The following is a 22,264-nucleotide window of genomic DNA, read 5'->3' as shown; positions in this document are numbered from 1 at the left end:
AACTGCAGTTTGTCAGTACAGATCTGACACATCCATGCTGGTAGCTGGGAGAAAATACAATCATATTATTGTAGAATTTTCACTGAAAAACATCATGTAACAACACCTACATTTATGCATATTAATTATTATTTTTTTAGAATCAGATACATTTTTATTGAAACGATTGTATAGACACCCCTTTTAGATGGAGCGATAATCGGTCAAATCTTCCCGATAGCGACCAAAATGTAGAAATTATCTTCTAGTGTAAATGTAGGTAACGATCAAATGATGAGCGAGAAATCGGTAATGGTGGTCTTTCAACAAGTCCATAAATCATCGCTGGTCATTCGCTGATATTTTTTTAGAATGTTTCGGCTAAAAAGTCTGTTTGTAATAGCAAAAACATCAGTAGAACAGTAATCAAATGATTAAAAAAAAACGAGATTTTGCAAGGATTTATCTGCTCATCTAAGCGACAATCACTGGAGAAATAATATTGTTCCTTCAAAGTCGTTAAACAATTACTTGACCAATTTACCGCTCTATCTAAAAGGACCATTACAGCACCCAGTAAATTTAATGGAGTTTGTTCATATGGTGTTTGCCATCTATTGGACATAATAACGGAGAATTCTGAGCAAGTAGATATGTAATTGCCAAAAGCATTGGTCCAGGGGTTTGGCTGCTTATAGCCCCTTTGGAATGTCATCGGGGATCCCTAAGAAGCAAAAATCCCTCACATATAACTTGTAAATATAAGTGTGACTCACAACAAATAGGCCATATATATAAATGTGCAATATTGGTAATCGTACACCTTTAGTAGCTCTTGGTTAAACTTCTAATCAACCAACAATTATTCCTCCTGACTCCCCCACATGTGTGGACTTGGTTCAGCTGAGCATGCATGTGTTCTCAATAGCAGGAAAGGAATAATGGTCTTTTTACACGGGACGATTGATCGTTCCTTTTTGCACGATAACGGTCAAATTCGAACGATAATCGTACGTGTAAACGCAGCGAACGATCAAACGACGAGCAAAAAATCGTTCATTTTGATCTTTTTTAACATGTTCTGAAGTCATCGTTGATCGTTCGCAAAAAATTCGCAGATCGTTCTGTGTAAACATTTTTTCAGCAATTTCACCTATGTGTGAGATAGGCTTAAACGATCGCAAAACGATCGCATAGCGAATTTTCCGTACGATGTATCGTTCCGTCTAAACGCTGATCGTTATAAAAAAAAACATCGTTCATTCAAAATCGTTAGTTGTGCGATACGGCGAATTATCGCTCTGTGTAAAAGTACCATAAGCCACTGCCAGGCAAAACTACTGAGAACAAAAGTAATCTTTTTTTTTACCCCAAATGATAGTAGGCACACCCCCATACACATAATTTAATTGTCTAATCCAATTGAAATCAGCGAGTTTGAATAACCAAGTTCTCAATAACAAGAGCTGAAGAAAGATTTCTCACCCGCTGTAAGGGAATTGAAATATAAACAAGGACACAGTATTAAAATCACCAGACATTGCTTTTTTAGGAATCCACATGCTCCTTCACAAAGAGGGAGGGAATCCATTGATATATGACTGTTTATTCTAATAAAGTGTACATGTTATTATTTTACCTTTTCTCCACAACCATTGTATAGTCTAGTGGTGTTTTGCCACGAGCAGAACCACTTAAAGGGGTATTTCAAGCAAAAACAAAAAGTACAGTGCGAGTAGAGGATGGGGGGAACATAATAAAGAAAGTGTACTTACAGAAAAAGAACACCTTAGTGCAATAAAAGAACACCTTAGTGCAGTGACCCCACAGACTTCAGATGCATTTCAAGTGCATGCACACTCTTGCTTACCTCAAACTCCACGTGCTTGAAACACGATGGATGAAACAATCATTGGCTGATCGTTGGTTTAGGTTTTCACCTAAAATTGACGGGCGCCAACTGCGCATCATTATATGGCTTAGCGATGCGCGGCCGACGGCTGACCATTGCCTAAATACAGGTCGTTCAGCCAATCACAGGCCGCCGCGGCCCGCCAGGACCGGGAAGCTGCAGAGCACAGGACAGAAGATCAGGAACGAGGAGAGATAAGGTATCAGGTGTTTGGGCAAGGGCTGCATGGACATCGCTAACAATGTCATTTAATAGATCTAGTAAACAAGCGCCGAACTAGCAGATGGGTGCTAGTTTACTAAAATGATCAGGCCATAGTCGACACATTTAATAGGACCCTTAGTACAATAACTTTAAAGTGTCAATGTCGTTATAACTTTCAAACTCTAAATCAGCAGTAGATGTGATGTAGAGCAAGTTTGTAATTTACATTCATTATTTTTTTTTTAGTTATCATGGAAAACACGGCACTTTCTGTTTTCTGACTGTTTTTTTCTCAAAAAGAGATTGATTGACACATTGAGCCGTGACTCTCTGTACTGGCCGGAATTCCTATGATTAGACAGTTTTTTTCAACCAGCACAAGTCAGGAAATCTGCCTTCAGGAGACTGGACCTGGATTTCTGGTAAGTTCACCTTTGTTTTACAGCATGATAACAACAACAAAAAAATTAATGTATATTGCAAACTTGCTTTATATCACATCTACTGTTGATTTAGATTTTAAAAGTTATAACAACAGTGACACTTTAAAGGCAAGAGGGGGAGGGTGCCAGTTGTGATCCTTCTGTGAAGGTGAAACTATGTCCACATACTATGTCCAATGGCTACTGGAAGTTGCCACAACATTGTGCACCAATTGAACATTGCACGTGGTTGTGGTTTTGCCAGCGCGTAATGACCTTGAGCGGCACCCTCCTCCTTTCTATACTCCTGAGACAAGAAAAAGTAAGTGTCAGGGAAAAAAACAGGTAAGACCCAGTCAACCCCTTTATCTACAAGAGCAGTGTGCACAGAACCTGTACTGAAGCACATGGAGGCAACTAATCGAACAATATTTCCCTATTACACCATCCAGTGGAGTAGGCCACAGACTTTTTCTGTGTTGAATTCATTCAGAATAAGCAATTTAAATAAATAAATAATAAATTTTGGTTCTTTTATATAAAATTGGAGGCTCGCAGAGGAGCAGTTTGAGCCCGTATAGTTGCACTGCAGTGGTACAGGACCATACTGTGATCATGTACAAGAGAACTAAGTCAAAATCAGTTCAGCATATGGGCTATGTATTTCCCTTAGCATTAGGAAGTACAAGTTTAAGAACCAAGGTAAATGACTTTAACTCGTAGCAGGCCTCTCGGGAAGGTACAGGAAATAGATGCTTTAAAGAATATTTTTAGGTTTGTGATATTATTGTGTTTTCACTCCTGTATGTGTTTTATGTAGTGACCAGAAATGAATAATCCACCCGGGTTTGTGTAAGCCCTTCCTCTTGTCTGGAACATGCCAAGCATGCACAGCATGCAATGTATGGTGTGGCATTTCTGAAAATATAATTAACCTAGAACCTACTTACTATACGTGATGTAGAACATGTCATTAATAATAAAATATTGCAATAAAGGCTAATTTTTCTCCTGAAAAACAACAGCGTTGATTATCTCTGCATAAATGGGTCTCCGCGGTCTTTTTATGGATCCACTGAGAAAACTTGTCTTCTAATTGAAAAATATTTCTGTGAGGAAATGTTTGAAGGGTCACAGCAAAGGTTCCTTCAATGCCACCAGGATTAATTTATATGTCTTTCAGTTTGGAAAATGTTCAAAACCCTTCTCTCTTACAATTTGTTTAAAAAAAAAAAGGTGTTAAAACAAAGACTTATTATTTTCGATGTATGGTTTCTACCGGAACCTACCGGGAGGCCATTTTTGTAGGACTTTGGAAAATCTCGTATAAGGTTTATGACGCATAGCATGAGGAAAATAGGTAGAAAATTGCCAAATATTTGACTTCTGGGAGGACTTTGTATGTCTTTATAGCTAATCATCCCATGCATGGCCAAACAAATGCTCCAAACAAGTATGATTATGATCCCCAAGGAAGACATCTTGTGCCGTGTTAAATTTCTATGTGTCCTATTGTTATTCATCGCTACAGAGGTTATAGACCATAATCAGCCTCTTGTGGTATCATCTACTGAGTATTTAACAGGAACTTGAATTGAGAAAACTGAATTTTTAAAGTTCCTACATTTTGTAAAGGGAAAGGTTAAAGGGATATGCTTCTGCGGCATCGGGAACACTAAAGTTCCTCCTGTCATACAGTTTGAAGAAGTTTGGAAAAAACACTCATTCTACTTTTACCTAATAAACATTTGGGCAGCCGATACATACAGTAGATGTGTATTCATGGAGTCCTCACCTTCTGATAAGGACAACCTTACTGGATTATGGTTTTAGGCATTCATACTGCACTTGAGGCAACCCAAAGGCATAACTATAGGGGATGTAGAGGTAGCAGTTGCACTGGGACCCTGATGCTTGGTACCAACTGCAAAATAAGAAGACGCCAGTATCATAAATAGTAGAAATGGGGACCTGTTACAGATTTTGTACTGGGGCCTATGAAGCTACATGTTTTGCCTCTGTGAGGAACATAGGGGCGCTGTTGGCTACTAGACCACTCCTCCTATAGTTGCTTGGACAGCACTGGTCATCAGCTTTAGAATTTTAGAATGGGAATCAACTTGAATCGGGTTATCATGGACTGGCACAATTGTTATACCATCCACATTATACTGTTCAATCACAATATGTACTAAGAATCTTACGTTTGTACTTACTTTATTCTGTTTTTGTTGCTAAGTGTTTGCGCTGTATGTTCAGTACAAAAAAAAGAGATTAAAGGTAACAAATAAGTCCAAAAATTAAAATCATAACACCACAGGGCAGAGGAAACAGAGTAATGGTACACAACGATACAGTCAATAGCTATAACTGCAATATAGAAATATAATGGCACACTAATAAGAAATAGGAATAGTATTTTAAACAACAAGAAGGCAAATACAAAGGCCGGGGAAAGAAAGATATAAGCAGTGGAGAAACAGGAATGAGAGAGGATGAAATGGTGGTTAGTCTCCTAACACACAAGGACATAAAAAAACTGATGCAATCTACATTTTTAATGTGAATGTGTTTAAGACAATTTTTCACCTTCATCTTGTTGAAGGGGCAGAGCTAATGGTAGGTTTGGCTTTGGTAGAATGGGTGGGACTTAAATGCTCTAAAAATGCACCAACTTTTGGTGCACATTTCTGGTGTAAAAGTAAGCCCCCCCCCCTTCACATATATGTGGCGGTCCAGCTTCGTTTCCCTCCAACTCAGTAGCAAAGTGCTGGAGGGAAATGGAGCAGGACTAGGTCGGATACAGAAAAGCAGGCCAGGAGTCCACATATTTTTTATGACTAAACCACAATATTGCTCAAGCACCAGTGAGTGGACAGGGCAGATTCAAAGTGTTACTTTCATTTCTAGTAACTTTTGCTAGTCCTCAGATTTTACTGATCGCACCAGATGTCGCTTCTGAGACCAGCAGCAATCCCAAAATAAAGCTGGGGGAGTACGTTCCACTCCCCAGCCCGCAGGGCCATTTGACTTGTGGTGCAGTGATACCACTTCACCACAGTGTCTCACACTTTCTTGACTGTATTTGATGCACTTATGAACAGGAGGTTACCAACAACACAATAAATCAATATTGCAGGGGCCTTTCATACATAGTGTCTGCACTGGCAGAAATGGGATTCCACTATATATGTAGAGTCATGTTGCTTAAAGTACCAGTCATGACGCACGCTGATGGATCCAGAAGTTCGAGTCTCCTTGGATACCAATACGCAATGAGACCAAAATGTGTGCTGCCCCTATTGGATCCATTGTCTATGGACAGACAGACATTGTGCTGGTCGTAATCCAAGCATCTATAGCTCAGGTGAGATGCAGGGGCCAGGATTTTTTTACAGCAAAAATACTGTAACCTCATGCACACACATGCCAAATGTGACCCAAAAATAAAATCTCTTGTGGCCAGTGGCAGAATCCTGCCTACAGCCAAAAGAGTGACTAGCAGAGCAGAGAGCCAATGGCTGCTTTCTCTATTAGTACACTGTAATAAACTATAAGGGCCCATCAGGAGCCCATATGTAGGTGCAGGAGCAGACTACCTTCTGCTTAACCCCTTATGTACTTCAGTGTGTAAATGACCTACAGTTTACTTACATGCTGCAACACAAAAAAGGGTTAAGAGCAAAAGACAAGAAGATCTCTGCTTCACTGCTCGTGCACTGATAACCTCTGACCTCTGCAAGGGGTTAAGCAGAAGAACACAGGATGGCTCTTATCTTCCCTGTGCATTCATAAGCCCCCCTGCAGCACAGGCCCCATAGAAGCTGTCTGACCTGCCTCTATGGTAGCTACGCCACTGGTAACATGGTACGTTACCTGACGTGCCCAGCATTGTTCTGATGCTTTTTTTAATGCTGATCCATATTCAAAAGAAGAAAAAAAAAGGATTATAAAATTTCTCCACAATTGAGCAACAAAGGAAGAGGCCGGGATAAATCATTATTTAACAATAAGACATATCTAATAGCCCTCATTACGATGAGCTCCATTCTCCCCAGTCCATAGTACCATACACCATTGCATTTTCTTTCCGATTGAAACCCTCTTGCACATTTTATATCGCAGTATGTGACTAGAATGGAAAGGGAGGCCTGATTAGGTATGACGGCACAATGAAGTAAAGGTTAGCTGGAACCTGAATTAATGCAGTATTCATTTTTCACAGAAAACTATTGTCAACCAGTTGGAAAGGCGACGGAGAAATGTAATGTAACAGTATTTTTATGGTGCATTTCCAGCAGAAAGCCGATGTCTCTGCTCCTTTGATGTTAGGCCTCAATGTCCTAGTGTATAGTGACAGGGGAGATGGACACAGAATTCCATAACAGAGATTTATTAGCTGAAAAATATGGATCACGCTCTGTCAGCTCCAATCTGCTGCCTCATACAGTTCCCTTCTCCCTGTGTCTCCAGCCAGACTCTGCTCCAAAGCCAGCATTTTACATGAGAACTGCAGTGTATTGTAAGGATTAACCTCTACAGTGCTGGGACAGGCCATTACCGACACTTGATGGATTACAGGATTTGCACTGAATGGGAGTTTCATTTGTAGATATAAGCTATAGGTTAGTATCCTATGTTACTTTAATGGGTTAACATTGCAGGTGGCTTAGATTAAGGTTATTCGCATAGTATGAATTATCCCACAGCTGCTACAGTGGCTATATTGCATACACCCATTGCTTTTATTAGGAGCTGTGTAATACTTTATTTTTCCAGAGGTAGCACTGCAGGGGACTTAAAGGGAAGCTGTCACTAAGTTTATGGTGCCTTACATGAGGGGAGCAAAAACTAGTGACAGAAATGCTGAACAGATTGGTGTATTACTTGTATAATTCTGTTCAGCCATTCTCCTAATGTGTGGCAGAATTGGATTCTTTCCCCCAACCCTCCAGCTGCTGCATTACAGTTAACTGAGTATACACAGCATGGATAGATAACTGCCAATCAGCAGCTAGTGGGTGGAGTTCTCTGCTGCTCATGAATATCCAGGACTGCTGGGCTCACACATATAATGGAGAGGACTACCTATCCTCCGCTTTATTCAGGTGGATATCTCTTGATCAGCTGCACAGAACAATGTAAGTGATACATCATTCTCTTCAGCTTCTCTGTCACTAGTTTAGGTACCCTGAGATAGGACACAATAAACCAGTTTACTATAAGAGGGCCCTAATATTGCATGGGTTGCAGAATAAGCCTGGGTGTCCATAGACTTTCCTCTCACATAAAGTAAAAGTATGGCAGTACTGTACGTGGCCATAGAGAGATACAAAGACATGAATGTTGTAGACCAGAGGTACTCAACAACTTTTAGTGAGGGTCCACTTACCGAGGGTCTATTGTCAGGTGAAGGTCCGAGCTGAACATCAGTAGGAAACGTGTTTTGTTACTTTTCACAAACGTTGTTCAACTATTTACATACAGAATTGATGCTTATTAGCGGGAAAACTGGCATTTTTTCTCTCACCAGCCCTTTGAAATTAGGTACAAAGGGGGTGACTGCCCCAGTAGTAGATAGCCCCCCCCTGTTGCTCCCCCAGTAGTATATAGCCTTCTTGTGCTCTCTCCCCCAGTAGTATATAGCCCCCCTGTGAGCTCTTCGCCAGTAGTATATAGCCCCCTGTGCACTCCCCCCCAGTAGTTTATAGCCCCCTGTGAGCTCCACCCAATAGTATATAGCCCCCTGTGTGCTCCCCCAGTAGTATATAGCCCCTTGTGCGCTCTCCCCCTGTAGTATATAGCCCCTCTGTGTGCTCTCCCCCAGTAGTATATAGCCCCCCTGTGCTCTCTCCCCCAGTATATAGCCCCCTGTGTGCTCTCCCCCTATAGTATATAGCCCCACTGTGCGCTCTCCCCCTCCCATATAGCCCCCCTATTGCTCCCCCTGTAGTATATAGCCCTGTGCTCTCTCCCCCTCCCATATAGCCCCCTTGTACATGTCGCCTAGACAAAAAAAAAAATAACACAACTCACCTAGCACCTCGTTCCTTCTCTTCTCCTGAAGGCCTGGCCCCGGCTGATACGCGCTCTCTAGGGATGTCCCGGGGATTCCCCAGCAGAGTGCGCACCAGTGACCTCAGTGTACGCCTGCTCTACCAGAAATACAGGACAGCGGCGTACACTGAGGTTACTGGTGCACGCTCTGCTGGGGAATCCCCAGACAGTCCACAGAGAGCACGTATCAGCCGGCGACAAGGCCGACACTGCCTCCAGCTCCACAGGTGTACTGCAATCTAAGAATAGTACACCTATGGGGCGGGAGGCACTGCAGTGGGTGAGCGGGACACATGGGGGCCGTCCCGGGACGGCTTGACATTACTGTTCCGCCGGATCAGGCCGGTTGTCGAGTCTGGCCAGGGGTCCGGACAGCTGGTCTCCGCGGTCCGGGTTTGGACCGCGGTCCGCCAGTTGAGGACCCCTGTTGTAGACTTTCTTACTTATAAGCAGGGCCGGCGCCAGCACCCGGCTTACTTGGGCAAGTGCCGGGGCCCACAGACGCTCAAGGGGCTCCCCGGCACTTGCCCGCCCACAGCATTGCAGTGCCGCCCGCCTCCCTCCCTCTTCCCCCTCCCAGAGCCGAGTTGGCATCGCTGACACGAGTGGGGTGGGGTGCGGTGGGATGGGAGAGGAGGTGCCGCCGAGTGATGTCCACCGGCCCTCACCAGTGGCTGCAAGAACAGTGCGGCCGGCCGACGAGCTGTTAATTCAGCCTGTGCAGAGGGCCAGTGCATGGTGCCGCAAACCCTGCCCTGGCCCTTTAAATGGTCCTGCCACACTGTTACTGACAGAGCCAGGGGGTGGTTATCCCTCAGCCCTGCCAGTCAATCTTGTGGCCGGAAGCAGCATCATACCTCCGGCCACAAGAGGCCGCTCTGCCGCTCTGTCTCCCTGCTCGACAGCATCGCAGCACGATAGCGCTGGTGAGCGGGAAGAGAGCGGTGAGCGGGCAGCTCAGAGAACATGGGGGATTTCGCTGGGACAGGTGAGTATGTGGTTTTATTGTTTTTTTATATATATATATATAAATATATATATATTATGCCTCCTCTGCAATATCTCAGATCTACTCCGGGAGGGGGATGTTAGGGGTTAACTACAGGAATACCAATAGGGGGGGGGGGTTCACTGCAGCAATACCTATTGGGGGGGGGGGGATTAACTGCAGCAATACCTATGGGGGGGTTTAACTACAGCAATACCTGTGGGGTGGGGTGGTGTTATATATATATTTTTTTTTTATTTGTTGTTATATGGGAGCACAGAGAGAGCTATATCATATGGAGGCATATTTTGTTTACCATATGGGGACACAGAGCAGCCTGAATACTATATTATACTGGCATTTATTGGGTATACCAGCTTATATGGGGGCATTGTTAGTGTTTGGAGCAATACATGGACTTTGTATAGAGATGATGATCCTGGAGCAAGGAGCCTAAAATCTTTGTCTGACAGATCCTGTGGGGATAAGTCAGAGAAATCTTCATGATGGGCTGAGCCAGACGGAGAAGAAAAGGATCAGCGAAGCCGCGTCCTGTGAGTTACTGCACAATAGTCCGTTATAAGTCTGTGATCCCCTACACAGAATGGAGAGAGATATACACACTCATACAGGAGGAGGATAATAAGTATATAATACACTGCTGATCCCTTACACAGAATAGAGAGATAAATACCCGAGACCCTCTAACAATGATGCCACATAACTTTCTATACAAAGGGGCCCATTAAGGCTCTCTCGACCAAGGGCCCACAAAAACCTGGAGCCGGCCCTGCTTATAAGGTTCACATACATGGCAATGCAAAAGAAGCCATTTTATAAAAGTAAACAGGTTTTCCTACCAATAAAACTTATTCCTTATCAATAGGTCCCTTAGACCAGGGACGGAGAACTTTTGGCTCCCCTGCTGTTGTAAAACTTAAATTCCCAGCATACCTAGACAGCCAAAACCAAAACTTTGGATGCCCAGGCATGATAGGAATTGTAGTTTTGCAACATCTGAAGGGTCGAAGGTTCCCCTCCAAATGATTGCACAACTTTGGCCGTTGTTATGTAATACGGCCATTGTTTTTACATATTGTGAACATAGCCTTAGCTTGCAGAGAAGAAATCTGATATAAAATGCCATATATAAGATATATGATAACCAGGTATGGTGCTGCTCCTTATGTACACATGGCAGCTTATCCAATGACAGGTACGCTTTAAGGTTAATTAATTGTTTTAATAAATATTATGTCACACTGGGATTTAAAGAAATAACAAAAATCTTACCCATTTAGTCTCCAAGGAGCCCAGCCATAAAGCTATATTTACAATACCCAGTGGCGTAGCTACCATAGAGGCAGGGTAGGCAGTTACTATGGGGCCCTTGCAGGAGGGGTGAAGGTAAGAGCATGTGTCCTTCTGCTTAACCCCTTATGTACTGCAGTGTGTAAATGTCCTAATTTTTACTTACATGCTGCAACACAAGAAAGGGTTAACAAGCAGAATACAGAGATCTCTGCTTCACTGCACTGATAACCTCTGACCTCTGTTCTCCAGCTGCAAGTAGGAAAGGAAAATGTGCAGAGCTCCGTGCAGAGGTCAGGGGTTATCAGTGCACCAGCAGTAAAGTATGTATATATATATACATATATATGCAGTGCTTTGTGTTAGGCGTAGGGGAGGGGGCTATGGAGCCCGTGAATCCTAACTACTCCCCTTAAAATATCATGATGACCACAGCACAGTTTTTCCACCCAGCATACCCCAGAGATTTGTAAAATAGGGTCTGTCGTCTTCCACTAAGGTGTCCATCATGCAGCTCTATTCTTCCCATCATATTAAAGAATCTACAATGTAAACTTAAAATCAGCTGTTAGACAACAGAAGCGACAATCTATGGTACTCCCCTTAATCACACAACATTTCAGCCAATGAATTCAAATGAGCAAATCAATACTATTAGGGCTTCTTCACACTATGGAATCAGCACTGAAATTGGAACCCCCGTCCACAGACTCAGCGTGGAATCCTGCTACCTCTTTCAATAGGAGGCCTCGCGAGGAATTTTGGCGCCTATTCCGAAGTGTGAACAGGCCCTTAGAATCAAATTTGCTATAAATTTCCTCACAAAATTTAGATTTGTCCAAATCCCAAATTATTTCAGATTATATCTGTCAAACTGGATGTACAGGAATAGAGACTGCTGTCAAAGGCAGGAGTCCTTGTCTCGTACACTAAGTGGTTCATACACAAAAATAAAAAATCAGAGGCAGGCAGGGGGTGCAGTTACATAATGAAGAAAGTATACTTACCAGTCCTTGCGCCCCTCGGACAGATGCTAGATATAATTGTTAGCTGGCTTCCTGGTACGTCATGATGCTGCTGCTGCTGCAACGCTACAGCCCCGCTTATTGATTGCCTGCTCAGCCAGTGAGTGACTACAGTTGTGTCCTGCCCCAGTCACTGATTGGCTGAGCGGGCAATCCATCAGCCAGGTACGTAACGTTGCAGGAGCTGCTGAAGGCTGCTGGCTGTCATAGATCGGTAAGGCATGGCTGCAGGAGCACAGGGATGGGTAAGTATACCTTTATAATATGTTCCCGCACCCCTTGCCAGTAATTTTTTATTTTTATGGAACTTCTTTAAATAACATTTAAGAACAACTAAAAACAGTGGTGAAACTCTATTTATTGGTTCCCCCATGCTGTACATTCAGCATGATCATCTAAAAATGAAATCATATCTACAAAAAACAAGTACTACAAGCCCAGGCTGTATTAGACAGACACGTGCCAGACAAGAAATTTTATTGCTTTGACTATTTGTATTTGTGCCTTGTTTAACTCATTATCAGTCTTCATTGGAGCATTGAATGTGAGCAAACAAATCTACAATGAAATAAAAGGGGATGAGAACCAGGATGATCTTTTTCCAAATATTTTCCAGAAATTTTCCACTATTCTGGTGCCAAGAACGGTTGTCTCCCATAAATGACGCGTGCCATGCATGCAAACCTATTATCACCTTTCTGTAGACATTGTGAACACTGGAAATATGATATTCACAGGAGACCAGCTGGCAAGCGTACAATGGTCGAGAATTTTGATCTATTTCCTTAACTTGCCAATGTATTTCCTGTGATTGTGATTGGGAGACAGAGGCCGTGATGATGTGTGTGAGGCCGTTGAAAGAACACAAGGTTGTTGATTATATGATGGAAGTGTGGAAATCTCTTCAAGCTTCCGATGCTCATTATTTGAAACTTCAAAGTGTAGCGCTGGTATTATAGTAGTCCATAGTAGAAAAGCTAAATATCCATACAAGTATGGACACTATATATATTCAAGTAAATTTTAAGGGGGACATTTACAAAGGTTGCGACAGGGGTGTGCGCCAGGGAGAAGGTGCGGCAAGGCGGGAGGAGGCGTGGCCTCCTCCCATGTACACTAGTCTTGATAAATCCCCCCCCCCCCCCCCCCTAAGTCTTATTTTTTTTTCCTGAAGGTTCCTAGTTACTAGGTTCTAAAACACTCAAGTAATGGCCCTATTACATGGAGATATTATGTACCAAATCAGAGCTGATCACTGTCTTTCCACATGTCAAAAAATAGTCCATGGTTGGCTGCACATCACCCTGTGTAATGGGTCCAACAGCTGAATAATTGCTTGAACATTGCTAGTCCTTACTGCACAATTATCGAGCCATGTAATAGGCTCTTTAAGATCTAGCCGATCAGCAGGTCAGACCTTAAAGGGAATCTGTCAGCTGTAATTGACATTCCAAACTGCTGACACTGTTAGATAGATGTTAGGATAAGGAGATACATGATACCTTTCATGTATCCAGCTGTTCTTCCAGAACATAGAAAAGCTGCTTTTATTCTATAATATAAAGAGTCAAAGAGGCTTTCCCAAGCCCCTGAAGTGCTCCTGTTTCGGACTCCAGGTGACAATCAAGAGGGGGGGGACATTATTGTGTCCAAAAAGTGGCAATAAATATATGCAAAAAAAATGGCCACACAAAGGGTTAAAAAAGGCACACAAAAAATAAAAACAAGGAAAAGAAATAAAAAAAACCCTGCCTTTTTTGAACCTCAAACCAAGGCTAAACAAGCAATCTGTGAACGTGTGGTTAACATATCTGTTGGGTGAATGTCCTGCTACGGATATGGAGCAGCAATTAACTGTTTCAGTCTCAGAACTTATAAAGAGGACGCACTTTACTTAGGTGAGGCACTTTTTGTAGTGGCGGTCCTTATGTAGATGCATTTACTTGTATTACAGTTGCATTTTTAACAATCACGGCTTGTGCATGGTTTCAGTCAAGAGTTCAGGGTCTCAGTCCAGTACTAGGCCTCTGCACCAAAGGGGGAACTAAAACACAGTCTCTCACTTACTGGAAAACTGCAGTCCAGGCTCCGTCGCTAAGGCCATTTGGTCTTTAGGAAGAGCACAAAAAAAGACCAAATGCAGGAAGTGATGTCAGCTGACCCAGTGAAGATGAATGCCGATTGGCCAGCAGCCGTGCACAGCTGCAGAGAAGTAAACCAACTGATAAAAAAAGGCCGCCCACTGGCTCAGTGAGAAATGTAGAAGCATGAGCAGCACAATGGGGCATAAAACAGACCGCTGGTGCGACAAAATTCAAATGGACCGCATACCTAATGCAAGCATTAAAGGAGAAGTCTGGCAAAACTTTTTATTAAAGTATTGTATTGCCCCCCAAAACTTACACAAATCACCAATATACACTTATTACGGGAAATGCTTATAAAGTTCTTTTTTCCCTGCACTTACTACTGCATCAAGGCTTCACTTCCTGGATAACATGGTGATGTCACGACCCGACTCCCAGAGCTGTGCGGGCTGTGGCTGCTGGAGAGGATGATGGAAGAGGGATGCTCAGTGTCCCTCCAGTTCCCTGTGTCCCTCAGTGTCCCCCTGCCATCATCCTCTCCAGCAGCTGCAGCCCGCACAGCTCTGGGAGTCGGGTCGTGACATCACCATTTTATCCAGGAAGTGAAGCCTTGATGCAGTAGTAAGTGCAGGAAAAAAAAGCACTTTATAAGCATTTTCCGTAATAAGTGTATACTGGTAATTTGTATAACTTTTAGGGGGCACTACAATACAATAGAGTTAAAGGGGATTTCCATGTAAAAAAAAGGTTATCAGTGATCATAAGTACCATTTTGCTGCGTCACTGCTGATTATTCAGCTTATTGCTAGTCCAGGGTCAGTCCCGCACGTCGCACCCCCAGTGCTCAATGTATCACAAGTTCATGTGGCAAACACACATTCCCCTCTTTGAGCTGGCTACATGGAGGAGAAAGTAAGGTTTAGGCTATGTTCACAAGGCGTGAGAGACCGGCCGTTCCGTGACCCCGGCCGGGTCACGGAACGGATGGTCTTTGCCCGGATCATCGCGGCCGGTACTTAAGTACCGGCTGGATGATCTGTCCGGCCACAGAGCTCTGATGCTGGTGCACCCGCGCGCCCGCATCAGAGCTTCCCCCTGCACACTATGAAGCAAGCGGCCGGAGCCGCTCGCTTCATAGTGTGAACTGACAGGGTTTCCTACGGCCGCAATTCATTGAATTGCGGCCGCAGAAAACTGACATGTCAGTTATTTCCGGCCCCGTACGGGATCATGGCAGGAGTGCATACAATGTGTATACGCTCTGGACGGGATCCCATTGAAAGTAAGGCATTGTTCCACCGCGCCAAAAGTACAGCCGTTGTTGCAATCGGCAACAACGGCCATACTTTTGCGTAGTGTGAACATAGCCTTAGGCTGTATGGATAAGAATGAGCGTCTCTGTGATGTAGAGGGAGTAACTACAACATAGTTACTGTATAGAAAGTGACTGACTTGCTCCTGATTGGCCCCGATTGGAAGAATGACTCCATCATGAATGCTGAAATTAATATTCATGTACAGTAAGTGATATTACCTAATATACTCTCTAATATATCTCATGTGGCTGAGACAAAACAAGCTCTATCTTACCATTTTACAGCTTGTTCACCATATCGTCTTGATTTACTTGAAGTAAGTCTCACAAACCAAAGCTATTTCCTTTTATGCCTTTTGTAACTCCAGCAAATTGCATTTCACTTGTTTAGTCTCGATGTATTTCCTTCTTTTAGAAAATGAAGTATTAAATCAGGTACGTAATAATAAAGCGCACATGTGGTAGATATAGGAGACGTACTCCAGGTGTCAGCCATGATGTATGAGGAATCTAAACGCAATAAATGTTAACATCATCATCTCCCTACAAATTCAATAAACGCTCAAGAAACAACAAGTAATCCTCACACTGTCTTATTGTCCTTTATAAAACTCAAATGACTTTTTTGGCTGAAATATTTGCTTAATAAATGCATAATGGAAATGTGCAACCCTCTTGCGTGTAGGCTCATGGGTTCTAGGTGTTAGGGCCCGTTCACACTGCAGAAAACAGGTGGAAATTCCGAGCGGAATTCCCCCTGCGGACTCCGCTCGGAATTCCGCCTGCCTCAGTGTCTTAATGTTATGTATAGAGCGCCTCCGCTCCCGCGGCTTTCTACTCGAAGAATTGACATGTCAATTCTTTGAGCGGAGGCGCCCTATACATAACATTAAGACACTGAGACAGACGGGTTTTGCAGTGTGAACAGGCCCTTAACTGAGGAGTCCACCCGCTCCAAGGACCTCCGGTAACAGACAATGCAGACCATTGGTAACCAAAGCTACAGCCTGTTATTGGACAGTTAGTAAATATAGTATTCCTCTATCTCATACAACAAAGTTTATGGCCAAACAAATTTGTTAATTTTAGCCAACCCCTGTCTGTAACTCATGTGTGAATTGTTCACTATGGCCAACAGCAGACCAACAGCCCAAAGTGGGATCCACCATGCTAATTTTTTATCGGCTGATCACGACTGGAAGCCCCAGTTTTTGACATTGGGCCAAACTGTGTGCAAAATAACCTGCTGATGTCCCTATTACGAAAGAGACGCTGAGGAGTAAGGTATGTCTTGTACCTTCCTCCTCAGCTGTGTTCTGGTGCAGTTAGCCGGTGAGACTGTTGGGAACACTGGTGAGGCCCTAGGAGCACTGGCCACCCCATAGCGATGATCTGCCCCCAGCTGGGCCACCCCTTTTCAACAATAATGAATGGAGAGAGCTGGCTTGGGGTGGGCCGGATCGGTGCTATGGGGGCGGGCAGTGCTTCTAATGCCCCATCCCCCCAAGTGCTCCAAATGGTCTCACCAGACCATGGAGCACATGGCTAACTGCACCAAAACGGCGCTGAGGAGGAAGGTAAGACATATACCTTCGTCCTTGGAGTCTCCTGTGCAATAAGGACATAGCAGGTTAGTTTGTCTAACCTGCTGATATTTCCCCTTTAATTGGTTACAGTTACTGAAAAAAGCCACAGGTAAAGGGAATATAGCTGATGACTAAAACACTAAAACAACAATAGTATACATAGTTGGAAAAGGCAAATAAAACCAGTAAAATGATCTCCGCCATTGCTTACCCTAATGTGGTTCCAGTGACTTCTTAAAATCAGCAAACAATAAAAGCTCCAATCAATCAATTGATGAACAATTATGCAACGATTTTTCAGCCTGGTAGTTTGAATTAATGTATGGCTGAAAACATTTGTAATCATCTGTCAAAAATTAATTATCAATCTAATATATCAAATGCATGTATAATTATCTCTCCAGGATGAATCGAAAAAATAATGACAATGAAAAAACGAGTCCAGTATAAGAGAGACTGATGAAAAGCCGTCATTTAGAGGGAAAAGCCTTCCAAATATCCTCCATAAATATTCATGACAAATGTTGCCGATGTGTTGGATTCCAGTAGTGGGGACTGAGCTTTTTGATTACTGGTCACCAGATCTTATGGAAGGTGAGATCCATATGTTCACTATGGCTAATTAAAGTGGGTATTCACTTTTTTTTCTCTCTCTCAAATCATCTGGTGCTGAAAAGTGCTAGAGATTGGTAATTAAGTTCTATTATAAAATCTCAAGTCTTCCAGTACTTATCAGCTGCTGTATGTCCTAAAGGAAGTGGTTTATTCTCTCCAGTCCGATACAGTGCTCTCTGCTGCCACCTCTGTCCATGTCAGGAACAGTCCAGAACAGTAGAAATTTTCCATAGAAAACCTCTCCTGTTCTGCAAACTGGAAAGAATACTGTACTGGAAGACAAGATTTTTTTAAAATAAGTAAATTACAAATCTCTGGCACTTTATGGCACCAGTTGATCTGAAAGAAAAAAACATTGGTGAATAATCCCTTTAATGTGCAGCAGATCCAAGGGGCAGGTGAAATCCATCTGATCACTGTGAGAGATGAGATTCTACATTCTCACTATTTACCAGACTGCAAGGGAAGTAACTAGAGGTGAGCGAACCTGGAGCATGCTCGAGTCGATGCAAACCCAAACTTTCGGCATTTGATTAGCGGTGGCTGCTGAACTTGGATAAAGCCCTAAGGTTATGTGGAAAACATGGATATAGTCATTGGCTGTATCCATGTTTTCCAGACAACCTTAGTGCTTTATCCAACTTCAGCAGCCACCGCTAATCAAATGCCGAATGTTCGGGTTCGGATGGACTCAAACCCAAACCCGGTTCGCTCATCCCTAGAAGTAACATATTAAGCTCCTTTTAGAAGGCCCAATATTGGACTGTCTATGAGTGCAAATGAGCACTGATCAGCCTGATTGGCATTCGCTTGCAGAGCCTTAACAAGGCACGATCAATCCCCTGAGCGATTGCTGCATTGTTTTTCGCGCCAGTTTACACAGAGAGATGTGCGGCCAATAAAGATAAATTTAAATTTGAGCGAGCTCGTCATCTGATCTCTGGCTCTTGTACATAGGATTATCGGTGGAATGACTGCTGGGAACACTTATAGCTGATAATCGGCCCATGTAAAAGGACCTTTAGTTCTAGAGAGATTTGTGTTTCATTACTGGACATGGAAACATTTGCTTATGCAGATGCATAAAGGTTAGGACACCATTGAAAAGCTGTTTTTCTTTTTTAATTCTTGCTCTCTACTAATTTTAATGCAAAAAATCTAAATCTAAAAAAAAACCACAATAAGAAATTGATTTTGCTCCAGAAACATTGCAGATCTGGAGAAAAACACTAAAAATTAATTTATTTAGTATAGATTTGCAGATTTACCTGTGAAAATGTTGTGAATTTTTATTTTCGGAAAATGTGCAACTTTTCACTTCTTAACCTTCAGTTTTTGTAAAGAAAAGTTATACTTTGTTTCAATTTACTATGATTTTTAAGATCTTTCATTGCAGTCAAATGGGGTATAACTTGGTATCCATTCATGGCTTTAACCACCCAGGAGAAAAGGATCTGGTGTTTCCTCCCCTCTACGCAACCTTCCCATGATCCGTGGGTTAATTCCCCACCCCTGCTAAAAATTCTTCTCCCTTTTACTAATATTTCAATGCCTCTAGAGATGAAAATGCAAAAGAAGAGCCTGTGGAGCTTCATCGAAGAGTCGCGAAACACAGGACTAGCCAGATATCCCTCCGGGAAGGACCCAGCCAAGAGATGGCTCCTGTAAGGAAACCAGCATATTAAGTGGCCCTATAAGTCAGTGTAATGACAAGGGAAAAACCAAGGCCAGGTATCCATCCATATACAGCTGTTTCAGGGTGTTGCCCTTCATCAGTGTGAAGCGAGATTCTGGTTATGTGGGAGCAATACCTAGTAGAGCCATAAGAGAAACAGATCACTGATCTCAGGGAGATCAGCAAAACGATAACACTGCCGGCTGCTAGTGAAAGCGCTCAATAGAGTGAAATCCTAGAGATTAAAGTCCTATAAAAGTTATTAATCTGATTCTAAACGGGATGGTAGCCCCCATGACTTGATCTCCTCTCTTCAAGGGCACTATAGCAGGCACATGATCTGCCTCTTTGGTGCGAACGCCCTTGGTCAGAGGTAAGAATGAGGTTTTCATTACAGAGGTTTAGAGTTGAGCATAAACATCCCTGCAAAACGCCAATGGACGGCAGTGATATTATCTTTACCTGACAGTGTAAGTCAGTTCCTTTCCACAGTCCATCTCTATCTCCTCAGCCACCTGTTCTGGGCTGGATTAAATATACTTCTGCCAAGTGAAAAGTAATCAATTGTACAATGAAGTTGTCCTGTAATCCTACCAGTTATTTGAGACTTTTAATTGCCACCTAGTGCTCGTCTTGGAAAGCAAATCCATATTAGTGCAGAAAATTCATAGACTTTACAGAGACCGACACCGAGCACACGATATGGAAGAGTTTATTAAAGTGAAAAGTGATGTATCATTGCTGACAGATGTTATGCATTGTTTTCATTGTTCAGCTTCATAAATATTATGAATATAATCACCGTATTGCTAACCGCACTGATAGAAAAAGTAATAATGATGTGTTGACTGAGATAGTGCCAGTGACTGCTTTATTTCCTTGATGGTGTTACGAAAGCTTAATAAATGCGATATAAATCTTCCCTCTGAGTTCCGCTGTTTCCTTAGGCCTGTAATAATACAGTTTTTATACAGGAGTGAAATAGATCTGTTTCTTTGGAAAAGTAAGACAGAGCAGTTGCGGAGTACATTAAAGTAATGTTTGGGATTCTTATAGAGGTAACGTTTTGTTGTGGCTATTGTGGTAAAAAAAATAACATATATATATATATATATATTTTATATATTATATATGTAATGGTTGAAACACTAATAGTAATGATATAAACTAAAGCTTCAGCCTTCGAGTTACATTAATATAGACCTGTCAGCAGCTTTTTGCTGACTAAAGTGAAGGCAGTATACAATGGGGCTCCTTACCCTGAATTAGGAGATTCATTGTAAGAATAACTCTTATTTTAATCCATCACTCCAGCGCTATGATATAAGCTTCATATTATGCAAATGTCCATGGGGTGTTCCCCTGGGTTGCAATAAAAAGTGTGGGAGTTTATATGCAAGCATATAAACTCCCACAATAGGAGAGAAGGGTCAGATGCAACTGATAGGGCACATGGTAAGAATTGTAGGCTGTACTTGATGAACCTGTGGACCTTTGGCTTTTGTCAACCTTATCAGGTATGTAACTTGACATCAGACAACAGATTGTTTGTTGATAGGATCCATCAACAATCTATAGTCTATAAGGCTTCCAAGGCCTTTGTAAAAAGAATGGAATTCTATTGGGTTCATGGAGAACGATGCCCCATCTGGAAACTACTCATCTTTCCCATTCCACAAAATTAGTGAATTGCTCATTTTAACATGCAGAATATAAATCTGTGTTGGTGACACTTCGCCATTGGCCTTACTTGCTCTTGAAGAATCTGTATAAGAAGCCTATTTAATCAGATTACTTCAATTTCCAGAAGTATAGAAATCAAAAAGTTTCATGAAAACAAAAATATCTTTTAAAGTGACACTGTCACCCGCTATTTGCATTTTGACTGCTCTCCACAGGTGTAAAGGGTAAATGTTACAGCTTTCATTACTTATTTTATATTATACCTCATAGTGCTTGTTTTGGTAAAAAGTCGTTTTTATCAACTGTGGATTGGTATATGTGGGCGGGGCCTCACAGCCTATGTGCCACATCGCTCCGCCCCTAGCGCCACTTAGCCTCGCCCCATTCGTGACATCATCTACACACAGGCCCCGCCCCCTCCGCGGCCATTGGTGTGGGACAATCGAGCATGAGTTAATGTTAGGACTGTACAACCAAGCTGAATAGGTAGGGAAGACATGGCAGTAAGCCCTAGAGCTAGGCCCCCCAGCTGTCCCTTCCTACTTGCCTATCCAACCCTAAGTGGTCGGTGACAACTGGTCGAAGTTCCCTTCCTATGTCAAAGTGTACACAGAGACAAAACAAGACAAACAAACACTGAAGAATAGTCTTAGACAAATGCACTGAGCAGTCGGCCAGCGGTATTCTTATGGCATGTCAGAGTCCCAGTCCATAGCGCGATTGGACCAGCCCTATGACATCCTGGCCACGCAGATCAGACTGGTAGAGATAGAATAAAACTGATGAAAAAATTGGATGCATTTTTGTGCATCGGTTTTGATCCGTTTTTCCATTGACTTCCATAATATAAATAAAGGAACAAAACGGATCTCTTTTTTTAACGGACACAAAGGTTGACTCCGTTTTTGTGCCCGTTAAAAAAACGGATCCCTTTTGACCCGTTTTTTTTCATAATGGAAGTCAATGGAAAAACAGATCAAAACGGATGCACGCAAATGCATCGTTGTTTTTTTTTCATCCGTTATTTGCAAGGAAAAAAACGGATGGCAAAGACATAGTGTGAACCTAGCCTATGCTGTTTTTTTGGTTTGTTTTTCTTTTTGCTACCACAAACAATATACATGTATTATCTGTGGGTATAAATGCCCAATAAGACCAAACCCCTCAAATCTACCATTTTGTTTCATGCCATATTCCCATATATTGAATTACTACAGTAAATGGTTTCATACCGAGATGCAGAAAAAAACAAATACAGTAATCCTAATTTTACGACCCACCATATACCAGTCATTCCACAGAACATAAACCCGTTAAGTGGCGGCACCTGGTAAACCTCAGCAGATGTTAGAGCCAACTGGGTTTGGCGGCCTATGACGATAAGGACAAACATTCTCTACACTTG

Source organism: Dendropsophus ebraccatus, chromosome 9 (genome assembly GCF_027789765.1).
Source record: "Dendropsophus ebraccatus isolate aDenEbr1 chromosome 9, aDenEbr1.pat, whole genome shotgun sequence".
Lineage (NCBI taxonomy): Eukaryota > Metazoa > Chordata > Amphibia > Anura > Hylidae > Dendropsophus > Dendropsophus ebraccatus.
Note: the sequence above shows the minus strand (reverse complement) of the source record.